Source organism: Physeter macrocephalus, chromosome 18 (assembly GCF_002837175.3).
Source record: "Physeter macrocephalus isolate SW-GA chromosome 18, ASM283717v5, whole genome shotgun sequence".
Classification (NCBI taxonomy): domain Eukaryota; kingdom Metazoa; phylum Chordata; class Mammalia; order Artiodactyla; family Physeteridae; genus Physeter; species Physeter macrocephalus.
This window is the reverse complement of record NC_041231.1, coordinates 42,188,256-42,195,436: the sequence shown is the minus strand read 5'-3', so window position 1 is coordinate 42,195,436 and position 7,181 is coordinate 42,188,256.

Below are 7,181 nucleotides of genomic sequence, written 5' to 3'. Positions count from 1 at the left end.
GAATAAGTAAAATAATTGAGAGAAAGAAAATTGAGTTTTTATTGCTTTTTAAGTGTTTAAGTGGAGGTTTCATTTAGGGAAATTATCGTTGCTTTTATTTTTAGCCACCTGGTGGGGTGGGGTGGGGCCTGGGGGAGTTTGATTCAGGGTGGGGCTTGGGTCTCCACCCCACCACAGGAGCCCCAGGGGCAGCCGCATCTCACAAAAGAGAGAGGAGGCTGAGGCTGAGGCCTCGGTGGACGGCCACCTTGCCTCCTGTGTCTCTTGGGTCCTGCCATCAGGCTGACCACTCGCCTCCTCTTTTGTTGGTCCCCTGACTGTGTTGGAACACCCCCCTTCACCTCGACAGCTCTTGCCACACACTCTCAAGTGGGCCTGGTGCCTCCCCCTGAGCCCCCTTGCTCCCCTGACCTTCCGGATGCTCCCCTTGTCATTTCTGGCCCCTCCTGAGTGGTCCTGTTCCCAGTCCTGTATGGCACCACAGTGGAGGAGGAGAAGGGGGCTCAGTGAACCCTTACTGACTGACTCATCTGCTCCATGGGAGGCGGGGGTTGGGGAGAGACTCAGACAGTCTGTGGACCTGATGCCCAGAAGGTGCTGGTTGAGCGTCTCCAACACCCCCTGCCAAGCCTGGGTGTCTACAATCTCATCCACGCTTCCCATCCCCATTCTCTCCCCTGTCCCAACTCTGCTGAAACACTTCTATACTCTGAAATGGCTCAGGTGAAGGCCACCAAAGACCCCACTGAGCAGATCACACAGTGGTTGGGGTGGTCTGCCTCTCCAGACCCCACTGCCCCCTACCCTCTGTCCCATGACTGGTCTGGCTGCTACTTGGGGTTCCACCCTGGGTATAGTCCTGCACTCCCTTTTGCATCTCTGCGATTGGCCTCTCCAAGGCTCCAGTCTTTCAAGGATCTCCCAGATGCCCTCCTGAGCCCCAGATGGAAGCCCCTGATGGCTGGTCTTCACTCTTCACTGGCTCCACCATCCTCCTTTGCTCAGTTCAATCCCTGATCCATTCTTTCCACAGACGCTCTCACTTCTCGCCAGAACAGCAGCTTCAGCGTTCCCTGGTCTCCTGCCTCCATGCTTGTCTTCTCTGTCCCAACAGCTTCTTTCAATTTCTCAACAGTGTCAAGCTTTTCTCAACCCCATGGCCTTTGCTCATGCTATTCTCTCTGCTGAGAAAGTATTTCCCCCTCACCTTACCTGACCAAGTACAGGGGGCACCCTCACCCTTAAAGTTATGAATTAGGAAGCACAAACCATGATTCATGTTACCTCAGTCACAAAACAGAATTTATTGGCACAAGTAACTGAAAAGTCCAGGTCTATCAGCTTCAGGCATGGCTGGATACGGGTGCTCAAACATTATAACCAGAACACAACCTCTCTATCTTGTACTTCCTTGAGTGTAAACTTCATGCCCAGTCAGGCCCTCTCATGTCCTGCCACCTCAATATACCTCATGCCCTGCCCCTAGCCCTAGCATCAAATTCACATGCCCATCTCAGAAAATCACTATGGTCCTGGAGATGAAGGAAGCCAATTGGCCAGGCCTGTGCCAAGACAGAGGATGGGGGAAGGGCACTTGCTTATCTCCAATCCATGGAGAGAGAATGAGGGGGTCAGGGGTTCCCAGGAACAACTGGGAGTGAGCATGTGAGCAGGCCCAGCCTCTGCTGAACTTACACTGTGTCTTAACTCCCCTTTCCTTGATTCATTCCTTGAGGGGTGATCCTCTTCTTGTCTGGCCCCCTCTAGGCTGTGAACCCAGAGGCAGGAACCAGGCTGTCTTGCTCACTACGGGATCCTCAGTGCCCATGAGTGAGGGGGAGCCCCTCATATTACAGATGGGGAAACTGAGGCAGGGACTTGGCCAAGATCACACGTCTACGTTCATGCTAAGGTGCCCTATGCTCTGCTCCTCGTCTCCATCACTCCCTCCACCAACCCCTCCTCCCACTGTTCCCACATCTGTCTCCCCCACTTAAACCATCCCCATTCCTGCCTGTGGCCTCCAGCCCTTCTTTTGTTTTGTTTTGTTTTCTTTTCTTTTCTTTTCTTTTTTGCGGTACGCGGGCCTCTCACTGTTGTGGCCTCTCCCGTTGCGGAGCACAGGCTCCGGACGCGCAGGCTCAGCGGTCATGGCTCACGGGCCCAGCCGCTCCGTGGCACGTGGGATCCTCCCGGACCGGGGCACGAACCCGTGTCCCCTGCATCGGCAGGCGGACTCTCAACCACTGCGCCACCAGGGAAGCCCTCCAGCTCTTCTTATCTGTCTACTCATCTCTCCGAAACTCCTTCCCTGGTGACCACCACTCTGTTCTTCACCTCCTGCCCAGTCTGACTCCCTCCAAGGCCCTTGTGGCCCCACTGACTCTGACATGCACACAGCAGCCCCTCATCAGCGTGCGGCTTGTCAGCGACGGCTGTCTACGTCACACACCTGCCTCCCCTCCTGTCCCCTGGCCACACTGTCTCAGGCCCTTTAGACATGTCTTCTTCTAGCTGCCCCTGGACCATGGCTGTCCCCACGGCTTTGTCCCTTGCTGCTGGTCTCACACCTCCTCTCCCAGGCCATCCCTGCCTGTGGCCTTATTCCCATCCTGGGGCCTGGTGCACACATCGTACTCCTTGGTCCTGACCTCTGCCTCCAGTCACCCCATGGGACAGCTCCATGGGCATCCCCTGAATGCCTGGACCTCAGGGTCTATCCCCAGACGTGCTGCCCCCACCCACATCCAATTCATCCCTCTTCCTGGCCCTGAAGCCCCTGCAGAGACGAGGTTACAACACGCTGTCCTGGACAATCCGGCCTCCAGATGGACCTTGGCTCCCTATTGTCCTTAGGACCAGCCCAAGCTCCTCAGTGGGCCCCCAGGCCCTCCCACTCCCACCACGCTGACTTCTCCAACACCACCTACATATCCTTACTCTGGCCCCTCGTCCTCACAGATAGACAAGGTGCCATCTCTGGAGGGTGTTCTTATCGGCTCTCTGCCCGTGCCCCTGCCATCCCCCATGCCCATGCGTCTTCCCTCCCTGGCCTCCTTCTATGCCACTCCTGTCCCTGGTTAATCACTCTTATTCTCCAGCCTTAGCTCAGGGGTCACCAACTGTAGGAAGCCTTCTGGGCCCCTCCCCCTGAGCCAGACTCCTGAGTCTCCTCTACAGCTGTAGGATGCTGATCCGTGTATGCCTTGTCTCCTGCAGTACTCTGCCCCCTCAAGGGTAGACAGTGGATGACTCCTCTTGGTATCTGTTGCCAAACCCCGAGCCCGGTGTGCTTAGCACACATCACTGAATGAATGAATGGATGGATGGATGGATGGATGGATGACTTTCCAGTGATAGGGGCTTTCACACACGGGGCCAGTTCTCCTGTGTGCAAGATGTGGCATGTCAAAAAGACCCCCTGGGCACCCTTGGCAGAGCCCAGGACCAGCATTGCCACTGGAGTAGGATGTGAGGCGTCCTGGAAGCTGGATGCTATGTCTACATCTCAATGGCTGGCCCTGCTCCCCAGGAGAGGACTCGTGGGAAGCTGAGAGGACACAAGTGCGTCCTCCTGTCCACCTTGGCTCTCCTTTCTATCCTTTCCATTCTCTCTGCCACCACCCAGTCCTGGTCTGGCCCCTTTGGTCAGTGACCCAGGTCGGTCGTAGTTCCTTTCCCCTCCCCTTGGCTTCTGCTCTCCTCCCCAGGGTGCATTCCACAGCTAGCTCTGGCAGCCACCCCTCCCTCCCTGCCCTGCCAGCTCCCATCCCCTCCCTGCAGCCGCCACAGCCCCCATCTCCCACGGCACTGCCATCCCTCAGCTGGTACAGCTGCTTTCCTCCAAGAAGTTAAGTTGAATTGAGCTGCTGTTTAATGACCTGATGTGTTCATTGCCCACGTGGCCCGTTGGCAGAGGTGGCTGTGGTGGTGGGCAGGCAGACACTTGCCCACCTGGGAGCGCAGCAGTGCACGTGTGCTTCCCAGAGAGGCCAGGGCAGCGGGAAAGGAGTGCACACACCCACCCACCAGCATACACACACACACACACACACACACACACACACACACACACACACACACACACCTTGCTGAGTCTCCACATGCATAAACACATGCACGCAGTCATGTCCCCACACCCACACCAGCTTACAGTGCTTCCAGCTGCAGCCAACAACTGTTATTACCGCCACTCCTGGGCCTGGCATTCAAGGCCACCATGACCAAGCCTCAGCAGACCACTCCAGCCACACCTCCTCAAGGTGTCTCTGGACCCAGGGACAGAGGAGGGGAGACTCTCCATCTCTGTCCATTAGTCTCTCTGTGTCTGTAGTGCTGTTTGTCACTCTGAGGGAGCCCTCAGGGCAGACACTGTACAGGCACGTTCTCTCTGAGCCTGAGAAAGGGCACACCGTCCCCCGCCCCAACCATGTCCTGGGCAGCACCTGGACTTGGACTTGCCCGGAGCTCATCCTCAGCACTGGAGGAGGCAGAACTCAGAGGAATGAGCCCTCACTGAGCACCTACTCTGTACGGCGCTTTCACACCGCTGTTGCATCTGGTCCTTGTCACAGTCCTACTCCCTGCCCGCACACCTTCCATTCCTCCTCCTCTCACTGACAAGGAATGAGGTCCTTAGGCAGTGCCCTTCCCAAGTCACACCCAGCCTGCCTAATTCTCTCCAGTGTTTCTTGACGGTTTTGCAGGGTCGAGGATAAATCCCCATTGTATCTCATCTCTGGGCCAGGCAGGAGCTGGGGGTAGGTGTGAACATGGGCATAATTGTCCTTTTTGCCCACTGCTGGCCTGGGTTCATCTTGCCACATTCAGCTGTGATACTCTGGTCCTGCCTCCTACGGTCAAAGTCCATGTGCCAGGTAACTCCTCAGATCCTCACATGCCCTGCAGCAGAGGTGTGACTCACGACCCAATTTTACAGATGGGGAAAGTGAGACTTTGAGAGTTTAAGTGACTTGCTTGTGAGGGAGCTCACAGGTAAGAAGGGGCTGAGGCCTGAATTGACCCTGGGTCAGGTCATCAACTGGGCTGGCTGACACCCCACACCTTCTATACAGATGGGAAGACTGCATCCCTGAGGCCAAGAAAGAAAGATGCATGGTGGCCCCGAGCACTGTAGCTGTGGTGCTCGATGCGTGGTGTGCTTTCCGGAACTAGAGGACAAAGCCGAGGATTTCCTGAGGCTCGGACTCCAGATTGCAGGGAGCATGTGTCTGCTGCTGGGGTTGGAGTACAGACGCTTCCAGGCCGCAGCTCAGATTTGCATCCGGTTATGTGCTCTTTACTAGGCCCTCCTATCTCCACTGTAAAGCAGCCCGCAGAGGCATCTGTTTGTAGGGTGTCGTTGGCTGTTTCTCCCCTTTGGAGGGAAGTGGCCAAAGCGTTCTTTGTCAAGTGGCCCTTGAAGGCTGACCTTGGATGAGTGAGTACAGTGGCCACTGTCCACAGCACCCCAGCTCCTTTGTTTCCCTAAGAGAGGGCATGGCAGGGGAGAGAAAGTGAAGGGGGGGGCGATTGGGAGGAGTATAAAGAGGCTGAGGGGGAGGGAGGGAGGAGAGAGGGAAGGAGGAGGAAGGTGAAGAGGGAGGGGAGGGGAGGGGAGGAGGACACGCCAAGCTGACCCGCAGGGCAGGGGAGGGAAAGTGAAGGGGGGGGGGATGGGGAGGAGTATAAGGAGGCTGAGGGGGAGGGAGGGAGGAGAGAGGGAAGGAGGAGGAAGGTGAAGAGGGAGGGGAGGGGAGGGGAGGAGGACACGCCAAGCTGACCCGAAGAGAGGCTGGAGGGAGGGGGAGGCAGGCCGCAGGGGAGTCAGCGATGGCTGCAGGAGACAGATAAGGCTGGGGAGGAAAACGCGCTCCACCGAGGGGAGCGCAGGGATTAGGGGCTCCAAGGGCCTGTCCTGGGCCTGTGAGTGGAAACTCAGGAAGAAGGGAAGCTGCCCTAATGAGAAGGGAGGAGAGAGAAGAGCGATCCCACTTCAGGGGACCCCTGTGTCCTTTGGGAGCAATGAAAAAGGCCCCACCCCCACTCCACCTCTGCTGGCTGCTCAGTGAACTGTCTAAGGGGGGCCCAGGTCTCTGGCCCAGGCAGGGCAGCGTGGAAGATCCCCTGAGCTCAGCGCTCTCCCCCAATCAAAGAAGACAAGTCATGGCTATGGCCCATCCTCCTCATGCCAACCTGACATGTCTGCACCCTGGCAGGCGTGCGTGCCAGCCCATGGCCGCAACAAGGACTGTCCCTGTCCTGGTGGAGTTTGGCTACGCTTCACACGTGTGTCCTATACAGCCGTGTCCTCACACACTAAATGGCCATGAAGATCTCTGGGGTTCCTATACTCTGCTTGGTGCCTGTGGCCTCTCACCTGGGGTAGGTGAAGGCATGCCCGTACCAGCCGGGCTGGACCCAGTGCCAAGTGAGGGAAGAGCCCTGCATGGCATGCTGTCATTCTCAGGGCTAGATTCTGAGGACACCCCTTTTCTCAGCCCCTGAGGCAGTCCCCTTGTGGAGGCCCCTGGGCTCCCAGACCCCAAGCAGGAGGAGCTCAGGCCTGAGGCTCCCTGAACTCACACTGGTCGTGGGGCTGGGCCTGGGAACCAAGTCCCTCCGGGCCAGCGGAACACAGCTCTGTGTGGGTGGGGGTGGGCCCCTGGCCTTTCTTGCTGTGCTGTGCCCAATTCCCAACCCATGTGGGCATGCAGTGGGCACTCACAGATGTCTGGGGTGCATGCATTCTGAACTGTTAGAAGCTCAGTCCCCAGGGGCTTGGTGGGAAGGGGTCCCTCTTCTAGGCCCTTTTAGTTTGTATTTATTTATTTATTATTTATTTATTTATTTTTTAACATCTTTATTGGAGTATAATTGCTTAACAATGGTGTGCTAGTTTCTGCTTTATAACAAAGTGAATCAGCTAACATATACATATATCCCCATATCTCCTCCCTCTTACCCTCCCTATCCCACCCCTCTAGGTGGTCACAAAGCACTGAGCTGATCTCCCTGTGCGATGCAGCTGCTTCCCACTAGCTATCTATTTTACATTTAGTAGTGTATATATTGTCAGTGCTACTCTCTCACTTCATCCCAGCTTACCCTTCCCCCTCCCTGTGTCCTTAAGTCCATTCTCTATGTCTGTATCTTTATTCCTGTCCTGCCCCTAGGTTCTT